This window comes from Rhinoraja longicauda, chromosome 9 (assembly GCF_053455715.1).
Source record: "Rhinoraja longicauda isolate Sanriku21f chromosome 9, sRhiLon1.1, whole genome shotgun sequence".
Classification (NCBI taxonomy): Eukaryota; Metazoa; Chordata; class Chondrichthyes; order Rajiformes; family Arhynchobatidae; genus Rhinoraja; species Rhinoraja longicauda.
The window spans coordinates 66,991,211-67,005,194 of record NC_135961.1 but is presented as its reverse complement, the minus strand read 5'-3'; positions in this window follow the sequence as shown (position 1 = coordinate 67,005,194).

The window sequence follows — 13,984 nt, the reverse complement described above, 5'->3', positions numbered from 1 at the left end:
CATTGTTCTTCATGGTGGTCCTCATCGACCATCGACCGCGGGTGGACCCGCGAGGCATCGCCGCCGCTGCGAGACATCGCCACCGCTGCGAGGCTTCACCACCGCCAAAGCCCCGTCGTCACGAGGCTTCACCACTGTCGGCGCTTCACCGCCGCCGAGGCCTCACCACTGTCGACGGCCCACTTCACGTCTCCGTGCTGCCGACCCGGGCCCCAGCGGGGAATACGTCGGCCGCTCCGCCGACCCGGACTCCGATCCGCGAGGCCCCGGCCGGGCCCCGACCCAGGCTTCCACGCGGCGATCCGGAAGGCATCCAGACCGCTGGGCCTCGATAAAGGCCTCTGGCCGCGTTCCCAGTCCACAGTCGCGGCCTGTCGGGAAGCATCTCACCAGTCGTCCTGTCACTGAAAGACATTAATTCCTTGGTGGGGTGTAGCTCAGGAGTAGAAGATCCATCTCATTCTTTATGTGTAGGAAGGAACTACAGATGCTGGTTTAAAACAAAGATAGCTGAAGAAAACAGCTGGGGTAACTCAGCAACTCAGGCGGCATCTCAAGAGAAAAGGAATAGGTGATGTTTCGGGTCGAGACCCTTCTTCAGGCTGAGAGACAGGATACTTTATTGTGGCTGTTGCTATATAAATGCCCTGAGAGTGTTGATCAGATATTCCTTCATGGGAAACATCATTACCGAGCCCAACTCTCCCCTCCCTGGGCATCGAGCATTGGCTGCACCATTCAGGAGCACGAAACCAAAGTAATCAGAGTAAGACAGGAAGGTTTGTACTTAAGAAACGCAGCATGAATATAGGCCTTTCAGCCCATCGAGTCCATACAGACCATCGATCACCCGTTCGCATTAGTACAATGTTGTCCCACTTTCGCACAGGGAAAAGAACAATGAGGTAAGGGTGGACACAAAATGCTGGAGTAACTCAGTGGGTCAGGCAGGATCTCTGGAGAAAAGGAATAGGCGATGTTTCAGGCCTGAAGAAGGGTTTCTACCCAAAACGTCACCTATTCCTTCTCTCCAGAGTGACCCACTGAGTTACTCCAGCGTTTTGGATCTTCTGGACATCTTCAGTGTAAACCAGCATCTGCAGTTCCTTCCTACACAACAAGGTAAGGGTGTTAATCAACTGAGTTTCTGAGGATCTGGTTCTTTTTCACACATATGACAAAGACCGAGCTTGTACTCAATGGAATTTAGATGGATAAGAGGGTATCTTATAGAAACATATAAAATTATAAAAGGACTGGACAAGCTAGATGCAGGAACAATGTTCCCAATGTTGGGGGAGTCCAGAACCAGGGGCCATAGTCTCAGAATAAAAGGGAGGCCATTTAAAACTGAGGTGGAATTCTCTGCCACAGAAGGCAGTAGAGGCCAGTTCACTGGATGAATTTAAAAGAGAGTTAGATAGAGTTGTAGGGGCTAGCGGAATCAAGGGATATGGGGAGAAGGCACAGGGTACTGATTGTGGATGATCAGCCATGATCACAATGAATGGCAATGCTGGCTCGAAGGGCCAAATGGTCTCCTCTATGTTTGTCACCTTTTCCAAACTGGCCTTGGACAAAATGACTCGTTTCACTATTTCAGTTTGCAGTTAGAGTCAAAGCTGGGGATCATATTAGAAAGACCCTTATCCTTCCAGTACCTATGGCATACCTGGGCAGCATAGTAGTTAGTTTAGTTTATTGTCATGTATACCGAGGTACAGTGAAAAGCTTCTGTTGCGTGCTAACTAGTCAGCAGAATGGCAGCTATAGAGCTGTTGCCTCACAACACTAGAGACCCAGGTTCGATCCTGACCTCAGATGCTGTCTATGTGGAGTTTGCACATTTTCACTGTGACTGCTTAGCGTCATAGAGTCATAGCATGATACAGTGTGGAAACAGGCCCTTCGGCTCAACTTGCCCACACCGCCCAATATGTCCCAGCTGCACTAGTCCCACCTGCCTGTGTTTGGCACATATCCCACCAAACCTGTCCTATCCATGTACCTGTCTAACTGTTTCTTAAATGATGGTATAGACCCAGCCTCAACTACCTGCTCTGGCAGCTTGTTGGTAGTCTGTGGATCAATTGGCCTCTGTACCTTTGTGTGTTGGTGAGTGATAGAACCTAAGGGGATTTGATAACAATATGGAGAGAATAAAAGAAGGAATAAAGTTGATTTAGATTAGTGTAGGATTAATGTAAATGGGTAATTGATGGTCAGGATGGACTCGATGGGTCAAAGGGCTTGTTTCCATATTGAATCTCTCTATAATTTCAGGAATTTGCTTCTTAATTTTTACTATTCTTTTTAAGGCACTCCTAAAATCCTACCTTGGTGACCTTTTCCAATATTTTTTATGTGTCAAATTTTCTTTGGCAACGTTTCTCAATGCATGTTGGGTGCTTTACTGCGTTAAAGCTGCTCCAGAGATGACGTTGCTCTGCGGGTGATCATTCTGTAATGTCCTCTTTGGGACGTTGCCAATTAAAGCATAAAATAGTGATTCCAAAGAATATTGCTCTACTTAGGTTAGTTGAGCTCATCACATTTGTGGCATTCGGTCTGCAGTTATGATTTGCCTTGGGAACTGGATTTTAAAGACACACTGACCTTCTGACAAGTGTTACGGCTCTGTTTCTAGATACGAGTGTGAGGATTCAGACAGGGAAGCAATAACATCAAGAGCAACAGCTTGTATTAACAAAGCACTTTTAACCTAGTAAAATGCCCCAAGGTACTCAACAGGAAGGTTAAATCCCACTTCAGAGATTTGAACTGAAAAACCTAGACTGATACTTCCTTACAGTGTTGAGAGAGTGCTATAAACCAGACATCCTGTGGTTAAGGCACACAATTGATATCCTATCCGTCCTCTCAATGAATGTAAAATATCCCAATACACTACTTTCAAGAATGGAGGAGTGGTTTTCCTGCAGATACTGGCCATTTTATATCCATGAGTCGCCAATGCTGTAACACATCATCTGATCATTATCGCATTAATGTTTACAGAAGCTTGTTCTGATCAAACTGGCTGCTGTGTTCCCTAAACATATGTATTCCATACATTACAATATTACTGGAGACACAATGAATCGCAGATGTTCAAATATTGTGTCGAACACAAAGTGCTGGAGTAACTTGATGGGGTCAGGCAGCATCTCTGGAGAACATGGATAGACAACGTTTCAGGTTGTGACTTTTACCAGAGATACTGCCTGACCGTTGAATTATTCTGGCACATTGTATCTGTTTTCGGAATCCAGCATCTGCAATTCCTTGTGTCTAGATCGCTGGAGGACATGGACAGGCGACATTTCAAGTCGGGACCCTTCTTCACACCGAAGAAAGGTCCCAATCCTCCAGAGGTACTGCCTGACCCACTGAGTTACTCCAGTACTTCTTTGTGTTCTTCGAATTATTATTTCATATTTTTCATATTTCAGATACAGCGCGGAAACAGGCCTTTTCGGCCCACCAAGTCTGCACCGCCCAGCGATCCCCGCACATTAACACTATCCTACACACACTAGGGACAATTTTTACATTTACCCAGTCAATTAACCTACATACCTGTACGTCTTTGGAGTGTGGGAGGAAACCGAAGATCTCGGAGAAAACCCACGCAGGTCACGGGGAGAACGTACAAACTCCTTACAGTACAGCACCCGTAGTCAGGATCGAACCTGAGTCTCCGGCACTGCATTCGCTGTAAAGCAGCAACTCTACCGTTGCGCCACCGTGCCGCCCCTATATTACCATGTTGTTAACGTGCCAAATACCAAATTCCCAAAACAGACTCTCTGTCCTGCGAACTGTCACAGGAAAAGATTACCAGGCAACTGAGAGAACAAAAATCAAGGATGTGCACAGCACCCAGCTAGAAAAATTGCAATAAACATTCTGACTCTTGGGAATAACCATAACAACACAAAGTGAAGAAGGAGCATCAGCAATGATATTGAGAATATCGAGTCTGGGTGTCAATGGCGCACAGTAACCCTGAGTACATGACAGCAGCGTACCATTAACGAAGTACCCACCTGCCCGCCCTGCTATGCACCTCTACGTAACAGTCTGCAGTTTTCATAATAGCCTCATCCATCTCCACAGAACCCAGAAAACCAAAACGGAAACAAATTGTCCTCATTCCCTCGGGAATATCTGAGGAGTAGATGAAAAGATAACAATGCCTACATGTCAAAAATAGATAATTGGTTGTAAAATATTTTGAGACAACTTGAAGCCACGAAAGCTGTGATATTATGCCGGCCTTACTTTCCTGCCTGCATCTGTATTACTTTCACATCGTTTTCTCTCGCATCAGATTGCCCTTGGTATTTGCTGCTATGCAACTTGCATAACTATCTTTTCCTCAGGATTATAATCCTAGTGGCTGTTGTTACTTTGATATCCATCTAACTTTTATGTTGAAGGTGTGACTTGATATATTTCTTAATATAAATAGTTCAAGGGAAATATAAAGTACTGATGAAAAAGTTCAAGGAACTAGAAGTAATTAATCAGATTTACAAAGGCATTGGCACAAAGGGCGGCACAGTGGCCCAGCGGTAGAGTTGCGGAATCCGGGTTCCATCCTCACTCTGGGTGCTGTCTGTACTGAGTTTGTATGATTTCCCTGTGACCACGTGGGTTTTCTCTGGGGGCTTTGGTTTCATCCCACTTTCCAAAGTCGTACGGTTTGTAGCTTAATTGGCTTCGGTAAAATTGTAAACTGTAAGTAGTGTGTAGGATAGTGCTAGTGTACAGGGTGATCGTTGGTCGGCACGGACTCAGTGGGCTGAAGGGCCTTTTTCCACGCTGTATCTGTATCTCTAAAGTAAATGAGTTGGCAATTAACTGGATTGATTAGTGGATGTCTGAGTGAGTTAATAACAGGCATTTCTATGCTCTGTGTGTTTGAGGTTGATGCTAAATTTATTTTAACAAGCCAAATAGTAAAGATAACTGCAAGAAGACTGAGATCTGGGGATAGGGATGAAAGCTTGCATTGTGGTCGGATAACTTAAAAAAGCTATTGATAAAAGCATATGCAAACAGTTTTCAACAACTCAGCAACTTGATCACTAAGTGTTGTTCATTTCAGTGCAATGCAATTAAAATTGACATGTTTTTCTAGGTCATGTCAGAATTTGAACTAGACAGAGGGTACAGAAGAGATTTGTTAAATTACAATCATGAACGGCTTAGATAATGAAAATTTGCATCCAGTGGCAGCAGATTTAAGGTAAATGCCAAAGGAATGAAAGAGAGGTTAGAAAAACGCAAGTTTATCTGGTGTACTTATAATTCATTCGCTGGTTGTGGAGCAAGATCAATGATTTATTTTTCAAAAAGAAACTGGAGGGGAAAGAAGTTGCTGAGATATGGATGGATTGAGTGATTGGGTCTAATTAGATGGGCCCTTGAAAGAGGTAGCATTGACTGTGAGCATGGAAATAATCTGCTCATGGCGATGTGGTGAAGGTCACGGGTGCTGATGTTTGTGGAATACAGTGACCAGTGGAGATGTGTGCTGGGGTGGAAATGATTAGAAGTTCACATGTTTCGGAGCAAATTGAAGTAAGCTGATGGTATTGAGATGATTAGAAGATTGCAGGAGATATTGCTAACGGGGAGATTTGATGGTTACAGGAGTGTATAAGCAAAACAGGAGAGGAGTCAATATTTAAGCATGTTATGAAAACAAGCCTTAAGGAACTACCTTCATGGAAAACTAACATAACCTGCAACTACATTTTCACTGATGGGCAATATGTAGACATTGCCAGCAATGCACATTTGATTAAAATGAATGTATAATTAAATAAATGATTGTGGTAAAAATCTTATCATTCACTGGAGCCCTTCAAAGAAGAAACTCTGGGATTTTTACCATGCCCAGCCAATATGTAACTCAATATCTCGCGGAATCTTAAACTGCTTTCTCAGTTCATTTGAAACTGGGAAAATAAATGTTGACCTTGCCTGTGGCCTCTTGAATAAAACGATAAGCATCCCTTTAGCATAGAATATAAAAGAGAAGCACATGAGTAAAATAAAGAAACTATATATAAGCTAGAGCATTTAAATAACCCCAAATGGTTTCTTGTTTGCTTGTATGCCCAAGGAAATGCTGCTGAAATCTGTTTCATTGAGTGAAACCACTCATTAATTTCAAGTCAAATGTCAAAAGAGTCAAGTCAATGGTGTTTAATTGTCCTATGCATGGACAACAGAACAATTAAATTCTTACTTGCAGCAGCATACCAAATCTGTAAACACAATATGCATAGATAATATATTTTAAACAAAAATTCAATAAATTAATAACCCTAATACTAATATAAAAAACAAAGTCCTTCGTGCAACTAAAGACAGTCCATAGTTCATAATTGAGGTTCAAGATCCTGCAAGTAATAAAAAAAAGGACGAGCTTAAGAAAATGGAATATGCTGTTACTTAAAGAAATGGGAAAATACTCTTTGGGTGGTACAGTGGTACAGCGGTAGAGTTGCTGCCTCACAGTGCCAGAGACCCGAGCCCAATACTGACTAATGGTGCTGTCTGTACGGAGTTTGTACGTTCTCCCTGTGACTGCGTGAGTTTTCTATAGGTGCCCTGCTTTTCTCCAAAGACATTCACTCCAAAGACATTCAGGTTTGTAGGTTAATTGGCTTCGGTAGAAATTGTAAATTGTCCGCAGTGTATAGGATAGTGCTGGTGTAAGGGGCGAGCACTGGTCGGCACGGACTCAGTGGGCCAAAGGGCCTGATTCCACGCTGAATCTCTTTAAAGACTAGGGTCAAAAGTTTAAGGATTTTAATTGTTTTATCCTGTAGATAATATGGTTTTATATAATTAAATTTTTGTATATCTTTGTGGTAAATATTAGCTAATGCATTTCTTTGCCAGAATTCAACAAAGTTAGGCTGCTCTGCTCACCAAATTAAAACTGCGCAAGAGATATGTTCCTCTCAATGCCACATTTCATCGCTCAAAACAAATTCTGGCAGAATTACTTCACCACATTTGCATTCAGCATAATTAAGACTCTGTTACACTATGTAATCAGTATTTTCCAAAGCTGCCAAGTGCAAATGTAATAAACATGCAAGAAACCCTTCAACAATAATTTCTATTCATTGCTGTCAGCCTTAAATTATGTTTGTCTGTAATTTTTAAACATAAATACAGGGTTTTGTGTTGAGAAATTTAGATACCTAAAAAATTTCTAATAGAAGTTTAAATTGTACCTCTTAAATTACAAACACTGGTCTCGATTTTCTGGAGAAATTCTGGCAGCCATTAATAACAGAAATATTTCCAAATACTGAGTCTCAAACTTCCCAAACATTCCTCATAAGTTGTAGGAGCAGAATTAGGCCATTCAGCCCATCAGGTCTACTTTGTCATTCAATCATGGCTGATCATTCTTTCCCTCTCAACCCCATTCTCCTTCCTTCTCCCCATAAACCTTGACACCCTTCCTTACTAATCAAGTACCTATCAATCTTCACCTGAAAGATATCTATTGACTTAGCCTACATAACCTTCTGTGGCAATAAATTCTGATTAATAATAATAATAATAATATGCCTTTATTGTCATTGTACGAACAGTACAACAAAATTAGAAGTGCTACATCTGAAACAGTGCGACAGTGCAAATCTTTCAAAGACAATCGCACAAACATAGGAACCAACACAACAAATACCAATATCAATAAAAAACAATTAAAAAACCTAATAAATAATAAATGAGTTTTACACCTAAAATCCTGAAAATATTTAAAAAGTGCGACGAAAGTGAGTCACATCAAGTCAAGTATTTCCATTCACAGTTCTTATGGCCCAGGGAAAGAAACTGTTTTTAAATCGGTTTGTTCTGGCCCTTAGGCTCCTGTAGCGCCTCCCAGAGGGCAGGAGAGCAAACAGTTCATATCCTGGGTGTGTGCTGTCCTTAATTATATTTCTGGTCCTGTTTAGACAACGCGAGCTGGAGATGTCCTTCAGAGAAGGTAGTGGACAGCCGATAATTTTCGCTGCTGTCTTAATAACCTTCTGGAGGGCCTTCTGGTCTGCAACTGAGCAGCCAGCATACCACACAATGGTGCAGTATGCCAGTACGCTCTCAATGGTGGAGCGGTAGAAGGTCACCAGCAGATTCTCCTTCAGTTTGTTTTTCCAGAGCAGTCTTAAGAAGTGCAGTCTCTGCTGTGACTTAAGAAATTCCCCCTCATCTTTCCAAAGGAACGTCCTTTTAATCTGAAGCTGTGCCTCTGATCCTGGACTCTCCCACTAATGGAAACATCCTCCCCACATCCACGCTATCCAGGCCTATCACTACTACGTAAGCAATGCAAAGAAGGACACAAAGTGCTGGACTAACTCAGCGGGTCAGTATTCTCATCTGTGGTTTCCACGCTTTGCTCCAAGGTTGACCTCCAAGCATCGGGTCACAGAGCGCATAGTTCCTCATTCCCTAGTGAGTACATGGGGACATCTGCCCGGTAAACATACGCAATGTCCCGACAATACACAGCCTTTCAATTACTCCATTTATCCCATTAGGAAGAGAGAGACAGCAAGGTGACACATTATTTATTACTTGTTAACTTAAGTGCCTTGGAGAATTTATACCTTTATACCTTTATAACTGTCAGGATTCATACCAATACACAAAACTGTAACTTTTTTTTTAGACCTTAAACTTTTTACTGCTGTGCTTATTTTTTAATGATTAGTTTTTTCAATGACAGAGACATAAAAATAGAGAATATCTGAAATACGGAGCAAGTCAGACGATATTTAGACCATAAGATGTTAGCGCACAATTAGGTTATTCAGCCCATCGAGTCTACTCGACTATTCAACCGTAGCTAATCTATGTCCCTCTCAACCCCATTCTCCTGCCTTCTCCTGAACCTTTGAAGCTCTTCCTAATCAAGAACGTAACAATCTCTGCGTTAAAAATACCCAATGTCTTGGTCTCCAGAGCCACCTGTGACAATGAATTCCACAGATTCACCACCTTCTGGCTAAAGAAATTCCTCTTCATCTCAATTTTAAATATACATCCATTTATTCTGAGTCTGCGCCCTCTGGTTGTAGACTCTCCCATTACTGGAAACATCCTTTTAGCATCCACTCTATCTAGGCCTTTCATTATCCGGTAGGTTTCAATGAGATTCCCCCTCAACCTTCTAAAATCCAGCAAGTGCAGAGCCAGGACCTTCAAACACTCCTCATATGTTAACTCAATCATCCCCAAGATCATTTTCGTAAACCCCCTCCAAAGTCAGCACATCCTTCCTCAGATATGGGGCCCAAAATTGCTCACCATACTCCAAATGTAGTTTCATCTGCGCCTTCTAAAATCTCAGCATTACATCCTTGCTTTTACATTCTAGTCCCCTTGAAATGAATGCTGGTGTTGCATTTGCCTTCCCAAATGCTGACTCAACCTGGAATTTAACCCTTTGGGAATTCTGCTCCAGCACTCTCAAGTCTCTCTGCATCTCTGATTTATGAATTCTCTCCCCATTTAGAAAGTGTCTACTTTCTTTTTTCTACCAAAGAGCGTGACAGACCATTTTGCTACGCCGTATCCAATTTGCCACTGTGTAGGAAATAACTGCAGATGCTGGTTTAAACCATAGGCACAAAAAGCTGGAGTAACTCAGCGGGACAGGCAGCATCTCTGGAGAGAAGGAATGGGTGACATTTCGGGTCAAAACTCTTTTTCAGACTTTCAATTTGCCACTTCCTTGCTCACTCTCTGAACTTGTCCAAGCCCTTCTCCAGCATCCCTACCTCATCATGCCTCCTGGCCCTCCATCTATCTTCATATCATCTGCAAACTTGCTCACAAAGCCATAATTTCCATCATTCATATCATTAAGTAGCAGATCCAACACTGAACCTTGCAGAATGCCACTAGTCATCAGTAGCAAACCAGAAAAGACCCCATTTATTCCCACTTGTTGCTTTCTGCCAATATGAGGTGCTGTTCCTCCAGTTTGTGTGTGGCCTCACTGTGGCAATGGAGGAAGCCCAGGATAGAAAGATCAGTATGGGAATGGGAAGAGGAGTTTAATGGTTAGCAACCGGGAGACCGAACAGACCTAGTCAGACCGTGAGCAAGTGTTCGGCAAAACGGTCGCCTAGTCCAGGCTTGGTCTCACTGATGTATAGGAGGCCATTTTGATATTCTTGATGTGGCCTCCATTAAAAAGCACAATTTTACAGCAAAGTCATAGAAATCTCAAAGCAATTATCCCATCTATTACAAGACCTTTCAAGAAATTTCCTAGAACATTCAAAAGTCAGATATGCAACTGTAATTTATTTAGTTGTAGAAGCTCTTCAAACTATTTGGAAAAGCAGAACTTGTTCATTGGTTTCATAACCCAACAGAAAAATCAATTCATCTGTTGACCCAAAGATATAAACAGACTTCACACAGCTGTAATAGATTTTTTTACAAGGCAGCTGCTTGCTATTTGTAGCAGGTGCCAATTCCTGATTCAGTTTTGAAAGAAACAGTTAACATTATTGCCATCTTACAAAAAAGATAAATCTGCTTCAAATGCATACAAACTTTTAGGCCACCTTTTTAATAGTAGGTATTAAACACATCAGATGAGTGAATAAATGACCTTGCATCAACCACTACAGGGCAGCAAAATACTGGATATGCAAACTGAAGGTTTATCTCAATAACTGCAAAACGTCCAATTTGAAAATTCTTTAGTGCTTTTATTGGATCTAACTCTTTTAATCTATCACAGAAGGTTTTCTTGTATATTAAGGCACAGGAGGCCATTCTGTCCATCTGATCCTTGCTGCTTCCCAGCAGAGCAATCTCAACAGTCCCATTCTCCTTTAATTCCGTGACATGTTCACCATCTCCCTTTTGGTTATTTTGCAACTTACCTAAGTTCAGAGATAATTTACAGTAGTGAACAACTTGTACATCTTTGGGATCTTGAGAAAAATCAAAATACCCATCCAGAAATCCTGGCCTAGTGTGGACATGGAAAGGATATTTCCAGTAACAGGAGAGTCTATAACTAGAGGGAACAGCCTCAAAATAAAAGGACATACTTTAAAAATGGAGATAAGAAGAAATTTCTTTAACCACAGGGTGGTGAATCGGTGCAATTCATTGCCACAGATTGCTGTGGAGGCCAAGACTTTGAGTATTTTTAAAGCAGAGATTGATAGGTTCTTGATTAGTAAGGGCATGAAAGATTGTGGGAAGGCAGGAGAATGGGGTTGAGAGGGAAAAATAGATCAGCCATGATTGAATGGCGGAGAAGATTGGATGGGCCTATACGGATACAGGGAGAACATGCAAACTCTGTACAGCAGCACCCGTAGATCGAACCCGGGTCTCTAGTGCTGTAAGGCAGCAACTCTACAGTTGGATTGATATTCTGAAAATAACAATGGCTCTGGGAATTTCAGTGCAAACTCTGGGTCACAGCAGGTAGAATGACTTGAGGCACTGTAGCAGCTGCACTTGTGTTTAACTGAAACCTGCAGCCTGAAAGGTCTCTCGGTCAACTAAAGATAAGATAAGCTAAACGCTGAGAATAAACGAGCAAAAAAATGTAAAAACCTAAGATTTTCTGTAACTCCATAAAAAGATAGACGTAAAAATACGGTTCAGCTAAATTAGACAGGTTAGGTTCTGTCTTTCATCTGTCTTTTATGTAAATTATGATAGCACAAAGCCCAATACTGAACCCAGTGGCATCCCACTAGACGTAGTCTGCTAACCTGAAAAAGTATCATTAATTCATATTCTCTATTCTTAGTCCTTTAACAAATATTCCTATTATAAGAAAATTACTGCAGATGCTGGTACAAATCGATTTATTCACAAAATGCTGGAGTAACTCAGCAGGTCAGGCAGCATCTCGGGAGAGAAGGAATGGGTGACGTTTCGGGTCGAGACCCTTCTTCAGACTTGTCCTCTATTCCTATTCATATGTTACCCAAATTTAACATGCCTATATTTTATGAACCATCTTTTTATCTGACACTTTATCAAATGAGTTTTGAAAATATAGATATACCATGTTTATTGGAGACAAAGGCAGTTGACTTGTGATGGAGAATAATAGAATGACAGAAGTGTTAAATAAAAACTTTGCATCTGTCATCACATGCACAGATCTAAAATCCCTACTAAACTTGGTTACTAAAGAAAAAATACTTTGGAAATCAAGCAATTTTCACAACAAATCTACTGGACCTGATTCCATTCCCAGTTGAGAGGTGACAGCACAGATAAATGAATTTGTGATAAGATGAATTTGTGATAAGCTTGTAATATCCCTCAGATATTAGATCATTCCTTATAGATTAGTTAGAAAATGCAACACCATCACTGAAAGAGGGGAAGAGAGATGAAAGAAGGAACAGTTAGTTTGACATCAGTTGTTGGAAAAATGCAGTTCAGCTCTTCTTAAAACATAAATATGAAAATCATGTTATTTTTGGACAGGCAACAAAGGTTACAAATTAGAAAACACATCAGACATTTTTTTGCAGAGATTTTGAGGATATAATTAGCAGGGTTGATAAGGGGGGACCATTTAATATGTTACATGGACATTGGGGCTGGAAGGGTCTGTTCCTGTGCTGTGTTGTTCTATGTTCTATATCTGTATTTTCAAAAGACATTTGATGAACGTTTTATATAAAAGGCACCTTCCTTGTTATATAAGGAACAGGAACAGTGTTATATAACAGAGAATCCAGTACAAAATCCTCCTCATAACCTACAAAGCCCTCCATAACCTGGCCCCATCCTACCTGACCGACCTCCTCCACAGGCACACTCCCACCTGCACCCTCCGCTCTGCCGCTGCCAATCTCCTATCCCCCCACATCCGGACTAAACTCAGATCCTGGGGGGACAGGGCTTTCTCCATCGCTGCTCCCACCCTATGGAACTCACTACCCCAAACCGTTAGAGACTCCCCCACACTCACCACATTCAAAACATCGCTGAAGTCTCACCTGTTCAGTACTGCCTTCAACCACTGAAGGTCACCTCACCTTCTGTCTCCTTTCTCTGTTCATTTATTTATTTACTTATTTATCTATCTATTTATTAATTTCCCTATGTTCTCAAAATCTCTGTAAAGCGTCTTTGAGTATATGAAAAGCGCTATATAAATAAAATGTATTATTATTATTATTATATATTAACAGGAATAGAGGACAATAAAGAACATACATTAGATATTAGGGATTAATATGCATTTGTCACACTGGCAGTCAGTTTCAACGTGTTCAGTATTAGACTCTCATGTATTTGCATAACAGGCTGATAAATGGACAGAAAGTAATATGCCCAGTTTTGCTGATGGCAGGGAACAAGCAGCAAGAATAAGCTGTGAGGATAATACTAAGAGTTCACAAAAGGACACAGATAGGGTAAATTTTGGGAAAAGATGGTAGATGATGTATCATGTAGGGAAATGTGAACTGTGAAATTTGATAAGAGTAGTAAAAAAACCCAATGCTTTTTAAACAGTGAAGAACAGATAAAGGTTGAGGAACATCAAACATTTAGAAATGGGAATTCAAAGCTGACATTGCTATGTTTTGGACACTATTTGGATGAAGGGACATATCATCAGGCGGGAAATTAGATCAGGTAACAAATCACCCATGACAATGAATAAAGGAGCAGACTCAAGCCGTATGCCCTACTTCAGTTTCTCCTATCCAGCTCTCAACTGTCAATTTTGAACAAAAGCTATTTGATTTAATTCAATCAGTCCTTTATAGGTATAGATTTTGTATTCTTTTAGGAAATTAAGTGAATGGTACTGAATCAAGTAGATGAAAGGTAAAGGTGTATGGGATGCTTGCCGTCATCGGTCAGGGCATTGAGTATAAGTGTCAGGAAGTTAGGTTGTAGCTATAGAGGATTTTGGTTAGGCCGCATTTGGAAT